This window comes from Amblyomma americanum, chromosome 8, assembly GCF_052857255.1.
Source record: "Amblyomma americanum isolate KBUSLIRL-KWMA chromosome 8, ASM5285725v1, whole genome shotgun sequence".
NCBI classification, from domain to species: Eukaryota; Metazoa; Arthropoda; class Arachnida; order Ixodida; family Ixodidae; genus Amblyomma; species Amblyomma americanum.
The window spans coordinates 87779830-87795428 of NC_135504.1; the positions used below are offsets into that span (position 1 = coordinate 87779830).

At 49.5% G+C, this 15599-nt stretch overlaps 1 long non-coding RNA gene across 1 annotated transcript; it reads left to right on the forward strand.

Moving 5' to 3' along the window:
- Positions 1-1690: 1690 nt before the first annotated feature.
- LOC144100704 (uncharacterized) lies at positions 1691-11800 on the forward strand. Its single transcript, XR_013307809.1, has 3 exons — positions 1691-1867; positions 4011-4102; positions 11731-11800. It is a non-coding gene; the product is annotated as an uncharacterized LOC144100704 (long non-coding RNA).
- Positions 11801-15599: the final 3799 nt, after the last annotated feature.

Below are 15599 nucleotides of genomic sequence, written 5' to 3' on the forward strand. Positions count from 1 at the left end.
CGAAACGTACAATTTATTGTATTCTTCGCATCATTATTGCAGCTGATTCTGTTGGCGCGCAAGTCTGCTGATAATAATGAGTGAATGTTTGTGGGTGCCCATTCTTTATTGCGAAACAATTGCACCATGTGTCAAATGCTAAAAGGTGTGAGCTATAGGCTAGAGCGAACTGTAACTGCACACACTTAGCATTTTGGGCCGCTACGTCACTTATGGGTGCGGGATTGAGGTAACCGTATGCTCTCATACACGGAATGCGCGCTGAATACTGCATTTCGCTTTTTTGAGAACGTTAGTCATACCGGATGAAGTGCTTATTCTCCCAATCTAACCTTCCTCCCATTTTTACCGCTTCAAATAATTTCGGGCCACTCCCCCGTAGTGGGTATGTGCCAGCAGCGTCTGAGGCCTTCCGTCCTTCCTTCCTTCCTCCCTCGCTCCCTCCCTCCCTTCTTTCCTTCCTTCCTTTACTTCCTTTCCCTCTTCCTTCCTTCTTTTCCTTCCTTCCTCTCCTTTCTTTCCTTCCTTCCTTCCTTCCTTCCTTCCTTCCATGTAGCAAGAATGAGCAATCTAGGCATACATAACATGGGTGCCAGCCAACACTACCAGTATGCAAAGCAGTATCAGCAAAAGTCTACCAATAGATCTGTATCATCGAAAGTATTGTAACGGGGGCTTAGGCTGACGCTCAGGCGGCGGCGAAACCACGGCGGCGGCAGTCTCTCCTCTGTTCATGTCAGCAGGCGCACGCTCTGAGCGATGACAGTACGGCTACGATGATGATCTTTTTCTTCACAATGGCCCCGGGGAGAAAAGGAGCCATTTTGGCTACTAATTGGGCAGACAACGCAACCGGGTCGTATATAGTACGGCTTGAGTCGTTGGACATGCGTAGTCTCGCGACCACGTGGGCGGAGATCGGGAGACGGTGTGAGGGGCTCACTGAGGATGTGCGCTCGAGGACGCGGCAGGGGCCACGGTATTTCGAAAGAAGCTTCTTTGAGAGGCTGGAAGCAGTGGAAGGGATCCACAGCCAGACAAGTGAACCGGGTGGGAAATCCGGATCAAGCTAACCGTCGTCATGGCGATGTTTTTGGCTCCTCTCAGTGTCTGCCGTGAGCGACCGTGCAATCTGGTAGTTCAGCATCAGCAACGGTGTCTCAAAGAAGTTGGAATACACGGCCGTTCCCTTCATGTCGCGTCCATTGCAGAGGATGCGACTACCTCATCCTAACAGGTTCATCTGGAGAGCTCACTCATGAGATACAATGGGGATTATTCGGTGCACATTTTATGAGCGTTAGCTCTTACTCGTCACGTTTCTCGATTTATTGGGGTCTGCTACCACCTCCCTTAGGCGTGAAATTTTCTATTGTCGAGGAATTCAAGATGGCGCCCCCCATAGTAAATCGATATAGCAGCCCAACTGGCAATTGACTGGTGACGTCATTAGTATATCGAAGTGGAGATTGATTGGTGACGTCACTGCTATACCCGCGATGGCCGCCACTTGATGACGCCACTGATAAATTCAAGATGGCGGGCGCCATTAGGAAATCATTAGCAACCCAATTGGTGATTGATTCGTGGCGTCGCTGATGTATCCAATTCGTGATTGGTGACGTCACTTGTTCAACGTCTTCCGGACGGTGGCGGCATCACTATTTTTTTGTTGTGTGGATAGTGTTCAGTGGATCCTGGAAACAATGATGTTCACGGCTGCTTCTTCAGGGTGAGAGGGGATCAGTGAAGAGCGGAGTCATCTGTGCGGTGGCAGACACCACCTGCAGTCATATAAGTGCCTGGACCACTGTCACCACGTGGGCGTGGTCGGTGTTGGCCAGCAGCCTCGGCGGCCGGGACGCAGGTGAGAATTACTGCCAATGGTCACGTGCACGTGCTTGGCCACCGAGCATCTCTGCCTTGTTTTGTCTTTCCCAAGCAGCTGGCCACAAAGTTAGTACAAGGCTGGTGCATATACGGTGGGAACTCTCTGTGCCAGTAATTTGTTACTGGAGGGGATTGGAATATAATTTCCTTCTGTATAAATTTGTCCACCTTATATTTTACTTTCACTCCTATAAACTGATTCTGATCCAGAATATTATCGCCTATTTATTTTCCAAATATGTTGAAACAAAAAAAGGTACGCTTATATGTTCGATGGTATCCCTTTTTTGTTCAATTAAAGACAATAGAAGAGAGCCTCATCTGCTTATGCGTCATGAAACCCAACACACACAAACGCATCCACACCAGAAATACAGGCCACTTAGAGTAACTACTGGTGTAACAGTCATTCGCAGACAAGACGGGAAGGCCTTTTTTGTATGCGGTGCACCTTCCCCGATTTGTGCCACGCATTCGGAATGATAGATTTTCGCAATCACATAGAACGTTTCGGGCAGGAATCTCCAGATTTGGACCTGCGGCAAAAAGGCAGAGAAGTCCTGGGTTTTTCGCACCTTTGAAACTAAACGCTCTCACAACATCTCATATTACCGTAAAAAATGCTAGCTTTGTCCTGAATCTTGGCATAAATGTGGTCATTCTGGTCAAGATTATCGTTGTACTGACAAGAAGGGCTAGGGTTAAAATGTGCGTTTTTTTGCGCCAGAAGATGGCTACCGCCAGGCACTGTTCTTTGTCACAACTTGGGCCTTCGTGCGTTAACTGTTAAGGCCGAACCAGCCTTTCTTCGGCGTAGCTTCGGCGTCTCGGTCACAAGCGTCGCTGAAGGCGAAATTCCTGCGATTGCAGCAAGGCGACGCAGGGAGACGCAGATATCTGGCGAGGGCAGATCTCAGCGTCGCCGCTGGAAATACCTCGTAGGTGGGGATTGGTGGGGACCAATGACCACGCATTAACAGCGACATCCGGGATTTACCTCCGCCTCTTATCAGCCGTGCCCCTTCGGTACCCTGGCAATTGTCCCCCTTGCCACTGCAGTAGGTTCCCTTCAACGCTAAGAGGATTCACTATAGACAAATGATAATTCAGGGTCTTTGTCCACGATCCCCCTCAGTCCGGACACGCCAGTCCGTACGCCCTCATGTGTTTGGCCGCCTTCTCCTGTGGGTGCAGAGTTAAAAAGTTAGTAACAGCGATAAACGATGCCTTGTGGATTCTCATTTAGAGTGAACCGAGTTATAGAGTTTTGCATTAGATGTTAAAAGCAAATATTTCGAATCTATTTCTTTAGGCCGCCGGAACTGTAGTACAGTAAATCATCATTCGGCCCGTATTAATCTGACAACCGAGATAATTTGAACTGCTGTGGGGTTCCTACCCAAGCGTATTGCGTCAGGCTTTCGTTAAATAGCACACTGTAGGGCTCGCATCAACAGGCACCCAGAGCACCACCGAGTTGAGGTAGTGCGTGCTGGACTGGCGATCGTCCAGATATCATTCAGACCGCGGGCTATGCAAAGTAGATTGTCCCCCGTGCTCTGCTGGTATGCGCTCAACGGCATGCGTGACGACCATCGGAAGAAATAATCCCGTCATACCCGCCAGCATCTGACCACGAGTGAGGAATGGGAGGTCCTACTGCTCTCGACGGACCCGGCAAGGCAAAATATTGCCACTAACTGGGCCGCCTATGGCATGGAACTCCATGAACTCACGAACGTAGAGTGCAGTGGGGCTGTGCGGGGACCCAGGGTCCTGCGTGTTCCAAATCCCTTCGTCATTGCATAGAGTATACTCTATGCAATCCTCTATACTCTATTCCATCACATATATGTGATGGAATTCCGAAAAAGCTTCGTTGCTGCGTAGTTTTCTCGCAAAAGCACATGACTATCATCGCCAAGCTTCTCGGCGCATAATTTTTTCACGATGGTAGATTTTTTGGCCAGTTTTTGGCGGCCAGTTGATAATTTTCAGATTAAATTCACGGTGTTGTACTTTATTGCGTTTTCAGCTGATAGTATAGTTTTTATGCTGTGCAGACCCCTGAATCACCCTTCCTTTTACCATAGAAAGCAAGTTCGTCCTTATTCTTGCAGTGATGGCACAGGAGAGCTCCTGAGCAGCCAAGAAAGCAGAGGCCTCTCTTTGGATCTGGTAACAAGGCAACACCCACCCGGATACGTCACTGGTGTGTCCCTCTCCTGTCTCTTATTTGGTCATGTCTGTTCCATTATAACCAGAACTGAATGTGGGAGACAGAACGCTCAGCGTTATCTTAAAGAACCCCAGGTGGTCGAAATTTCCGGAGCCCTTCACTACGGCGTCTCTCATAGCCTGAGTTGCTTTGGGACGTTAAACCCCCATAAACCAAACCAAACATACCCTGTCCAAATCAATTTCTTCCTTTTAATTTCGACTAGGATGTCATCAACCTGCGTTTGTTCCCTCACCCACTCCGCTATCTTCCGGTCTCTTAACGTTACACCTATCATTTTTCTTTCCATAGCTCGCTGCGTTGTCCTTAACCTAAGGTGGACCCTTTTCGTTAGCCTCCACGTTTCTTCCCCGTAGATGAGTACCGGCAAGATACAGGTATTGTACACTTTTCTCTTGAGGGATATTGGTAAACTGTCATTCATGATCTGAGAGAACCTGCCATATGCGCTCCACTCTATTCTTCATCTTCTAGTTATTTCCCTCTCATGATCGGGATCAGCGGTCACTACCTGCCCTAAGTCGACGTATTCCCTTAGGGCAAGTAGTGACCTTTTTACCTCCCAGCCGTAGGGCCTCAGGCAGAGTGCCTGCATCGACATCCGGATGGATACCCTCACATTCGAGTATAAGATGCTAAATTGTTTCTACAGATTTGCCATACACATTTTACCCTGGACGAGGACCTGTACTTCGTTTTTTTTATTGTCGATAAGATTTCCATTTTTGGTATGTTTCCTTGAGGCCACCCGTAGTTGCTTTATGGCGTCCTTGATATTCGTATTCCACCACCACGAAGGGGGCGCTGCGAGCATCCGAGGCGAGCGGACGTGTGTCACATGCGCTCCGCAGTTTTCGGGCCCTGGGACCCGGATAATTCGACTGGACTACCAACACTTTGGTTGGAATCGACGCAGCAAGTAACGAGGACCACGAGGACCCAAATTTCAAGCCGGTGGGCCCGACTTTTCGGATTTTATCGGACTTGGCATTTTCCGAGTGGCGGACCCTACGCTAAGCCTAACGAGGCCTAGAACGACTACGGGACCCCGCGGCCTCCTCGGTCTCGGCCCGAGGCGAGAAGACCCGGAATGATGTCCCGACCGAACATCCCCAACTACGACCGACCCACGGTGGGAGGACCGATGAGATTTTCGGCAGAATCTCTGATGGAAGAAGACATCGCGACGACTCCCGTGCAGCAGCAGCGGCAAGTCCCGGGCGGACCGGAGGCAGCGGCGATGGCGACGGGGAACCAAGCCCTCGAAAGCAGCACCCCAACGCAAATTTCACAAGTAAGAACCGACACCAACGCAGATTGGGAGATTGCCATGTCGAGACGGCAAAAAAGGCGCCAACAACGCAGCGAGCGGCAAGTTTTGGCGGGAAATTCCGGAAATCCGGCGGGAAAACCCGGGAATCCCTCCGGGGAATCCCCGAAGCGAGAGGGAGCGCCACCTAGGCGGAGACTTCCGCCGCTGCCGAGAGAAGACCTCAAAATAGTCCTGCGACCGAGGGGACTCGCAGTCAAGGATCTGCAGACGCACCAAGTGGCGCGGGCGGTGGTCATGGCCACCGGGCACGGATGCAAGGTGGAAGACTTGATCATCCGACTACGCAACGGCTCGAACATCATGATCGTGAGCACGAGTAACGAAGAAGCGGCCCAGAAGATCAGAAGCATAACGCAGTTGAACTTTGGAGGCAAGGACTACGCCATTAGTGCCCACGTGGCGGCACCGGAAGGCACGCTGCGTGGCGTTATCCACGGCGTGGACCAAGGAACCTCGCCGGAAGAACTCAAGACCAACCTCAGAACCCGCACGCAAGGAGTAAAGATCCTGGCGGCCCGCATGCTGGGCAACTCTAGCACGGCCGTCATAACCTTCGACGGACCTACGCTCCCGAAACAAGTATTGTATTACGGCGGGGAGATGTGGTGTTGCCCGTACCGGCCCACGAGGCAAGTGTGCTACGCCTGCGGCCAACAGGGGCACCGAATGGACGTCTGCCCGTTCCCGGAATCCAGAACCTGCCGGCAATGCGGTTGCCGAAACCCGGAGGACATGCACCAGTGCACGCCAAAATGCCTGCTGTGTGGCGGAGGCCACGCGGTGGGCACCAAGGACTGCAAACAACGCCTCAAGCCGGCGAGCGAGCTGAGATGGGGCCCCAAACAACAGCAGCGACGCGGACGCAGCTGCAGCCGCGGAAGACGGCCGCGATGGTTCCGGAACGAGAGCCAGGTCCGGAGCGAGTCGCGGAGCCGCAGCCGAAGCCGGAGCCGGGGACCACAAGGCCGGGACGAGTCCTTCCCACCCCTCGGCAAGCCGGGCCAGAAGAAACAGCAAAAGAAGAGCGGCGGCACTAAGGTGAGCTGGAGAGACGGCCCTCCCAAATCGCTTTATGCTCCGCACTCAAACACAAACACACAAGACAACCAATTTAGGGAAGAGATTAAGAACCTTAAGCGCGAGCTCGAGCAGAGCCGTAGAGAGTCGAACGAGCTGAGAAGACAGCTCAATGAGCTCATTAGAGAGAAACAGGAGGTGAGAACAGGGCGCTCACCACGTAGAACACCAACCCCTCCCCCTATGGAGACGCAACAAAGCAACAATGAGGGAAACCTCGACAGCAAAATAGAAAATTTCATGGCTCAAATAATGGAGCAAATGAACCAAATGAAAAACGAAATTCAACAAACTCAACAAAAGTTTGCCCTAGAAGGAGCAAAGCTTTAGGAATTACGTAAAAAGTCAAACACCCAAAGAGTCAATGACGCTAGAGACAGACTATTTAACGAACGAAGGTTCGGCACAGAAACCCAGAGTACAACCAACTTTAACCAATCATGGCAGAACACAAACAACAGCAATTAGAAATTTGGCAGTGGAACTGCAGGGGGTACAAACGAAAGCAAGGCCTCCTCCAGCAATTTATCCACACCCAAGCAACCCCACCAGACGTAATCATCCTGCAGGAAACTAACAACACCCCCGCACTAAGGGGCTATACATGTCAGGAAAACGGCCGTACGGCAACGCTCATAAGCAACAAAGTAGTAGCCATTGTGCACGATGAAATTAATGATACCCAGATAGAACACATAATTACGGAAATAATACCCAAAAAGAAAAGGAAAGCCAACAGCACCTTTATCGTAAACCTATACAGCCCGCCCAGCCAGACCAAAGGGGACTTTATCAGACTCTTTGCGGAGGCGAAAAAGAAGGCGGGACAAAACGCACTGGTAATTGCGGGCGATTTTAACGCTAAAAGCCCAAAATGGGGCTACCCCAAAGAGGACAAAAAAGGGCGCGGCATATGCACGGCGGCAGAAAGCGTGGGCTGTGAACTTCTAACCGACGAAAATCAACCGACCAGACAGGGAAACAGCGTGAGTCCAGACACGTGCCCCGACCTAAGCTTCGTCAGGGGTGCCAAGAACGCAGAGTGGGAGAACCTGCTAGAGAACCTTGGCAGCGATCACTACATTCTAAGAATCAGCCTTACGGCGGAACAAGTCAGGAGGAAGATTGGCACGGCTCGGCTAACAGATTGGGACGCCTTTAGAGCGCACTACAAGCAGCTCGAAGGAGGAACCATCGAATCGGCGGAGAACTGGAGCCAACAACTAAGACAAATCCAGGACCTCTACACCCTAGAGGTAGTTAGAACAGAACAGACACCCGAGGTGGACAAGCGACTACTAAGGCTATGGGAGGCAAGACGCGGACTCACCAAGCGGTGGAAGAGACAAAAACTCAATAGAAAACTCAAAAAGAAAATTGCGGACATTACCAGGCAGGCGGAGGAGTACGCGAACCAGCTGGCAAGACAGGGATGGCAACAGTTTAGCAACTCGCTGAACGGCACCCTCAGCACGGCTAGGACGTGGCAGATCCTCAAGGCCCTCTTGGATCCGAGCAAAAACAAATCGGAAAGCAGCAAAGCGATACAGCGGTTAACCCATCAATACCAAGGAACAGACGAGCAACTACTAGAGGAGGTCAAGGTCAAATGCTACGGAAAAGACCAAGTCGAAAGTTATAAAGAAGAATACCGCGGAGAAGACAACCCCACGATGGACAGACCCATCACGAGAGAAAAAGTGATGGAAGCGGTCGCGTCGGCAACAAAAAACACAGCGGCAGGAGCAGACAAGATCCGAAACTCCTTAATTCGCAACCTCAACGACGAGGCAATAGACCAACTGACCAAATATCTAAACACGCTATGGCAGGAAGGAAGAGTCCCGGCGGAATAGAAACACGCCGTCGTCGTGATGATCCCGAAACCAGGCAAGAAACTACAGATAGAGAACCTCAGGCCGATATCACTCACGTCGTGCCTGGGGAAGCTCTATGAGAAAATAATAACCAGAAGAATCCAAAATCATCTAGAAAAGGAGCAACTGTACCCGGACAGCATGTTTGGGTTCAGAGCCAACCTATCCACGCAAGACGTGCTACTCCAACTCAAAGAAGTGCTCGAAACGATGCCGAAAGCGGGCGAAAACGTGGTCATGGCCATCGACATAAAGGGGGCCTTTGACAACGTGAGCCACGTGGCCATCATGGAGGGCCTGAACAACGCCAACCGCGGAAAGAGAACCCACGACTACGTCAGGGACTTTCTCGGCAACAGAACGGCAACGGTAGGGCTAGGCGAGCTAAGAAGCGACGTCTTCCACAGCCCGTGTAAAGGCACACCTCAAGGCTCGGTCATCTCGCCCGTCCTCTTCAACGTGGCAATGATTGGACTAGCAAACAAACTAAAGAAGATCGAGGGAATTCAGCACGCGATGTACGCCGACGACGTCACGGTCTGGACCACCCGGGGATCCCTAGGCGAAAAACAAGAAAGGCTGCAAGAAGCTGCCACCTGCGTGGAAAATTACACAAAGGAAAGAGGACTGCGGTGCTCGACAGAGAAATCGGAGCTCCTCAGAATCGGCAGACATCCCACCCAAGCAACCCTGGAAGTCACCCTCGAGGGTCAACTCATACCCGAAAAGAACATGATAAGAATCTTGGGCATGTGGCTACAAGGCAGCCGCAAATGCAGTCACACCATTAGCCTGCTAAGCAAAGCGGCAGAGCAGGTGGGCCGCATGATCAACCGCGTCTCTCAAAAGAGATACGGCATGAAAGAGGAAGACACCCTCAAGCTAGTAAACAGCCTCATAGTCAGCCGAGTTACGTACTCCCTGCCGTACCACGCAACCACCAAGGCGGAAAGAGAACAAGCCGACACCATCCTGAGGAAGGCTTACAAGACGGTTCTCCACTTACCCAGAAACACGTCAACCGAGAAACTGCTACAATTAGGCATCAGCAACACTTTCGACGAACTCGCGGAAGCGCTGCTGGGAGCACAAAAAGTCAGACTAAGAGGCACTCCTGCGGGACGGGCGCTCCTGAAAAGGCTGGGTCGGGACACTCGCGGACTGACAGACAGATACGCGGAGATGCCGGACCACCTTAGAGAAACCTTTATCGTTAAGCCCATACCGAGAAATATGGACCCTAACCTTCACGCAAACCGACGCAAGGCTAGGGCGGAGTACGTAGAGAAAACGCTAGCCTCGGAAGAAAACACAGTATACACGGACGCTGCCGTCTACCCGTGCGGGTCAGAACACGCAGCCGCACTGGTAGTCGTAGACAGCAAAGGAAGAATGCTAACGAGCGCCGCAGCAAAAGTCGCGGGCGCAGCGGAGGCCGAAGAAATTGCCGTCGCGCTGGCGGCAGCAGAAGGCTACAGAACCGGTCGCCCACTCAACATACTAACAGATTCGAAAGAAACGTGCAAAAACTATACAAAGGGCAGAGTCAGCAAAACGGCCCTTAGGATACTCGGCGGGGTAGCCCCTGCAGGGTTGGAAAAACTCAGACATAATTTAATTTGGATCCCAGGCCACGCGGGAATAGAGGGGAACGAAATGGCAGACAGCTTAGCTCGAGGGGAAGCAATCCGAGCCGGGCAGTCACACGCCCCGGGTCTTCACCTTCAAGCCTGCGAGACGGGATACACAGAACTTTTAAACCTATGCAAAGGCGTCAGGATTAGATACCCGCCACCACACAAAGCTCTGACAAAGGAGGAGGCCACTGCTTGGCGCAGATTGCAACGAACTCCTTCCCAATTTATATATACTAAGCAAAATGTACCCATCGCAATACAAGGACACCTGTCCGTGGAGCGGAGCCATACCCACACTCTACCACATCACATGGGAATGCGAACGTAACGAGGCATTTCACAAACACAAACACCCGAGTGCGGAGCAATGGGAGAGCCGTCTCACCAGCAGCGAGCTCACGGCCCAGAGGGCCTTTATAGAGCACGTGACCGGTGCAGCACGACTCAGTGGAGCCTTGGAATAGGGGCCCACCCTTGCTGATAGAAGACTCTAGTCGCCGGCGCAAGCACGACGACGACGGAGCCTTCGATCCGATCCGGGAATCCCTTTGGAAATCAATAAATGTTTTCACTCACTCACTCACTCCACCACCACTGTGGCTTCCGCTTTCCTTTCCGGCGTTTTGCCACTTTAATAATAATAATAATTGGTTTTTTGGGAAAAGGAAGTGGCGCAGTATCTGTCTCATATATCGTTGGACACCTGAACCGCGCCGTATGGGAAGGAATAAAGGAGGGAGTGAAAGAAGAAAGGAAAAGAGAGGTGCCGTAGTGGAGGGCTCCTGAATTTTGCTGGTTTCATTTTCGTACTGATGAGTGGTTCTGATCATTATCCCACCTTTCCCTAGGGCTTTTCTCTATTGCGACCTCGATGCCGGCTGCTATTAGCCCTATTTGTTCGTCATTTAATTTTGCGTTCTCTTTGTGTCTTTGCTGCATTTCCCTTTTGATCAGGGACTCCCATCTGCAGTCAAATACGCTTATATATGATCACTTCTCAGACTGTACACCCTTATTCGTCTTTTTTCATTTTTGCGAGCTTGCCATAGATTTCCTGCAGCATCAAGCAGTAGTCAATGGTCGTATGCCTGTTACGGAATTCCCTCATGTTTTGTACTCCACATTTAGTTTGCGCCGCTCACAGAAACGACGTTGAAATCCAGCGCGCCGGCTGCCAGGTCACGTGGCAGGAGGGAGCTCCGCCTTTAGTGGATGCATTTCGCGCGTGAAAAGAGGGCTACTGTAGTTCTGTTAGTTGTTGTTGTTGCGCGAGGCCGTGTTGTGTTGTCTCGAGTTTTCTTCGTGCGCGTTGTTAATTATCTTGGACGTAGAAACCTTGTGTAGACACACTCCAGAATGCCTGGTTCTTGCTGTGCTCCTAACTGAAAGTCCAACTATGATGTGAAGTGTTAAAGTGTCCGCGTCTACCGCTTCCCGAAAGACCCGAAACTGAGAGCGGCGTGGACAAGATCCGTGGCTTGTCAAGGTTTTGAACCAACAAGACATGCAGTGGTAACCATCGCTTTCTTGTTACGCCAAGCGTGTCCGCAACACAAAATTAACCGCTTTTCACTGCGCTTGTCGTGTCTACTAGGGCACGCCATTTATCTCGTGTATCGGGACAGCAATGTTTTTTTTTTTGCATGCGACACCATTTTTTCCCATTTTTTTTTTCAGTTGTGCATAAAACACTTTCTTCCCAGCGACTTCATCAGAATGGCATCTTTTACGGATGTGCAGACCGGCACGGTGATCGAAGTGCCGATGGAACGCGTTCGCCTGAAGCGTAGCGCTGTTCCTAGTGTGTTCGCCAGATTAGGAGATCAGAGGAACAAAGTAGGTAGTGTCGCAGAGTTATGCCATGCTCTTTCAAAACTTCTTTTCTTGCTCTCTGACTTTAAGCTGTGATCACCACAGGATAGCAAGGGGGGCTAGTTGGTGATACATATTTAAAAATAACAGCGCGAAAAACGGCGAGTTCAAAGGTAGAAAACACAGGACAAGCGCTTGTCCTGTGTTTTCTACCCTTGAAGTCCCCGTTTTCCGCGCTGTTATCTTTTAAATATGTATCACCATGGGGTCAGACGTTGTCTTTTTTTAACCAACATTTGATAATGCTGGCATCACTCATAGTACTGTCACTGTTACTGCGCGTTGACGTATTCCTTGGATCAACCCGTCTTGATGAGGTTCCTAGTATCAGTGTACCTGAACAGATACAAGATATTAGGAATCAAAATGAATTGGTGCAATCTATTGAGTGGCTGCATAATTGTTGCCCTGCGAATATGAGTCAGGAGGTCCACCATCAGCTGAAAATTGTGTTGCTTCTTCTGGAGGTTGTGTGCGAGTACCAGTCACAGGAATTTCATTGGTGACACTTAAAGCAGTGAAGTTTTAAGAAGTCGAGTGGAGCTTGTTTTCAAAAATGCCTCATGTATTCATCAGGTGTGTATGTTCATGCAGGACCACTGTTCCCAATTTCACTGCATCATCAGCCTGACTTACTCCCACTACAGGGCAAAGGCCTCTCCCATGTCTCTCCAATTAACCCTGTTCTACCAGCTGCACCCACCATATGCCGGCAAACTTCTTAATCTCATCCGCCCACCTAACCTTCTGCCATTCCCTGCTACGCTTGCCTTCTCTTGGAACCCACTCCGTTACCCTTAAGGGCCAGCAGTTATCCTGCCTTCGCATTACATGTCCTGCCCAAGCCCATTTCTTCTTCGTGATTTCGACTAGGATGTCATTAACCCATGTTGATAGGTTTAATAGAAGTTTCTTGAATGTGAAGCTGCCTTAGCCCATCGCCATAGCACCTCTTTTCCTCTTATCAAGTGAGCCCCGCTCTCGATCTTGATTTTCCGAGCTCTGCTCAGACAGCCTTGAAGGGGGTGGAAGGAACAAGGCTGAACTGTAGATGGCATTTATTCGCAGGCATAATTTTTACTGCAAATGTGGCTTCATCATGGGTGCTGTGGCCAACAGTTCAAGCCTAATGGAAGCGTCTTTCGTTTTTATGATTCACGGCCTTCTTTCAAAGCCCAGAGCTATGAAGTTCATATTTCTGCAGAACAGATTAATTCAAATGCTGCCAGAATTCTTGTGCAAGCTAATTCAGTCGTCTTGGCTTACTTGGATTGAAAGTTGTAGCAGTTGCTTCAGACATCTTGGTAAATTTAAGAGATGAAATATTTTTGGAAATCTCTCTGGTGTCAGCATTATTGATCAGGAGCCTGCTCATCCCTCTCAGCCACAATTCATTGTTTTAGGCCAAGTTTGCATGTTGAAATCAGTGAGGAGCAATTGGCTGAACCAGCTAACTAGTGCTGGCCCCAAACTGTCTTGCTCTTGCAGCAGCATTTAAAGGAAAATTGAGGACAAACTAAAGTTGGCATGCATCAATAAGTTGCCACATTCTAATGACAATGGCACTACTTTCCCTGAAAACAGAGTTTCACAAGCGAGAAAAGGCAAAAAAAAAAGTGCTCAGGACATCATACAATATAATGCGATAAATCTGCATTAGTAGTATTGGTGTTACGTTTCTTTTTTGCATTGGCTGCCTTCCTATTGCGTCCCCGAATTTGAATTGCTGTTGCATTTTCCTTCCGGTGCTGTGTGGGCTTCTGGGGTGTGGAGGTGCGTGGTTGGTTGATCACTGTAGCCTTATGTAGGGTGGAGTCTGGTGTGCAGTGTTTGGTGGTAGGTGTAGGTGGGTGCAGGCATGTAGGTGCGAGCTGTATTTTTGACGGTGGGTGACTGCACCAAAGGCTGAAACCGTCAAAATAGCGCAAGCACTCATGCACACATGTATGCGTCGCAGAAACTGGCATTTTGCTGCTGAAAGAGGAGTATACTGCGGAGTAAAAATAAAATGCTGGAATCACTATCACCAGCAGATCTTGTAAGCAGCCTACTATTCTTTGGGACAACTTTTTTGTGCTCAGATCCTCGTGGCTAGACTACAGTGCCATCCAGCTTCAAACAGTGATCACTGTATCCTTTCCGGCTGTGATGGCATAAATTTAGATTGAGCGGTAGTAGCAAAGTATTCCATATTTAAATCCAGTTTTCTGAGTGACAAATGCATCTTTTGCTCCCGGACAAACATCACTGCAGCTAGAAAGGGTCACAGAATTGACTTTTACCAAGAACAAAAAATTTTTAATTTCAATGTTGTTCTCAGTGTCCCTTTAAGGAAAATATTGCACAATCAAGTAGTTCCTGCGCATGCCAGATGCCTTGCACTTGAGCAGTGGAGAGTGCATGCATGAGTGAGGATCCCCATGTTTTTTTCGCGATCCAGGTCATGTGGGAACACCCTGCCTGCAAATGTAGAAGCATCACTTCACCTGCCTCTTCGGCTAAAATGGTGCAGACTGATGTGGCTTCTCCGTTGAACACTGCTGTGGACGTGGCAGTCGGTCCCTCGGATATTGTTGGCGGAGTGTCCTCGTCGACTCAGGCCCTGACTCTGACGCAGGAAAGGGGGACCCAGGCATGTCCCTTAGATCTCCAGGATCTTCCGAATATTTTGGCAAAAGTGAGGCCAAAATTGAAAGGTGAGCAGCAGTGTGTCCACTTTTTTATTTTAAAGGTACTCTGAGGATCAATTGAAGTCGGCCAGTACTGATAGATTACTGCATTCTAACGGTGAAGAAGCTACTTTTACTGGAAACAAAGCATTTATGAGCCAGGAAAGGTCGAGAAATGAAATACAGGTGTCACTTTACAGCCATTTTAGTGAGCATACCATACTCCAGTGATGTCAAGACTGTTTTTGGGGCACAGATCCCTGAGGCTAGGCTTCACAGCTATTCGCTCGGACATGGTTATCACTGAGTTCCTCTTGACAACGCGAGTTTGGACTGAAGGGCCGGCAAATTTTGAAACCTTATCTTTATGGCAGTAAGTGCACCATTTGCTGCTGGGCAAGCAATGGCATATGCAATCGATTTTTACTGGCAACAAAGCTCGGATGCGCTTGTCCTGTCTTTTATTTAAAACACAATCTGATTACTGGTGTTCATCAGGGAGCATACAGCCCTTCTCACAAATTTACTGTAAGCATTACATCAGTGCATTCTGGTAGGTTGGTCCAAAATTACTGCTATAAACATTACTCCCTTGGCCTACCTAACCATTCCTTGCATCCAAAGCCTTTTTTTTTCTAACAGCAGGGCAGGTCCTTTAACATCTTAGTGATTTCGACAACCTTAGCTCATGACAGGCGACTTCCATTTTTTTGCTTAGGATGAGCTCACCTCATCATGAGTGTTTGCTGTTTTCTAAGTGACTTTTGACAAGCGTGGCTTGTCAAATGGTGTTATTACATTTAAAACATAAATTTAAAACATTCTTTTAGCCGTGCTTATATTGAATAAGATTTTTCACACTAGGTGACAGAAGGCATTGCAGGGGAGAGTGTTATGTGTTGGATGTTGATAGCACAAGTGAATGAGGTTGTCAAGTTCGAGTTTTATTCTTCAAGTTAAGAAGATAGGGACAAGACTGCAATAGCAAAAGCATCCACAAGGATC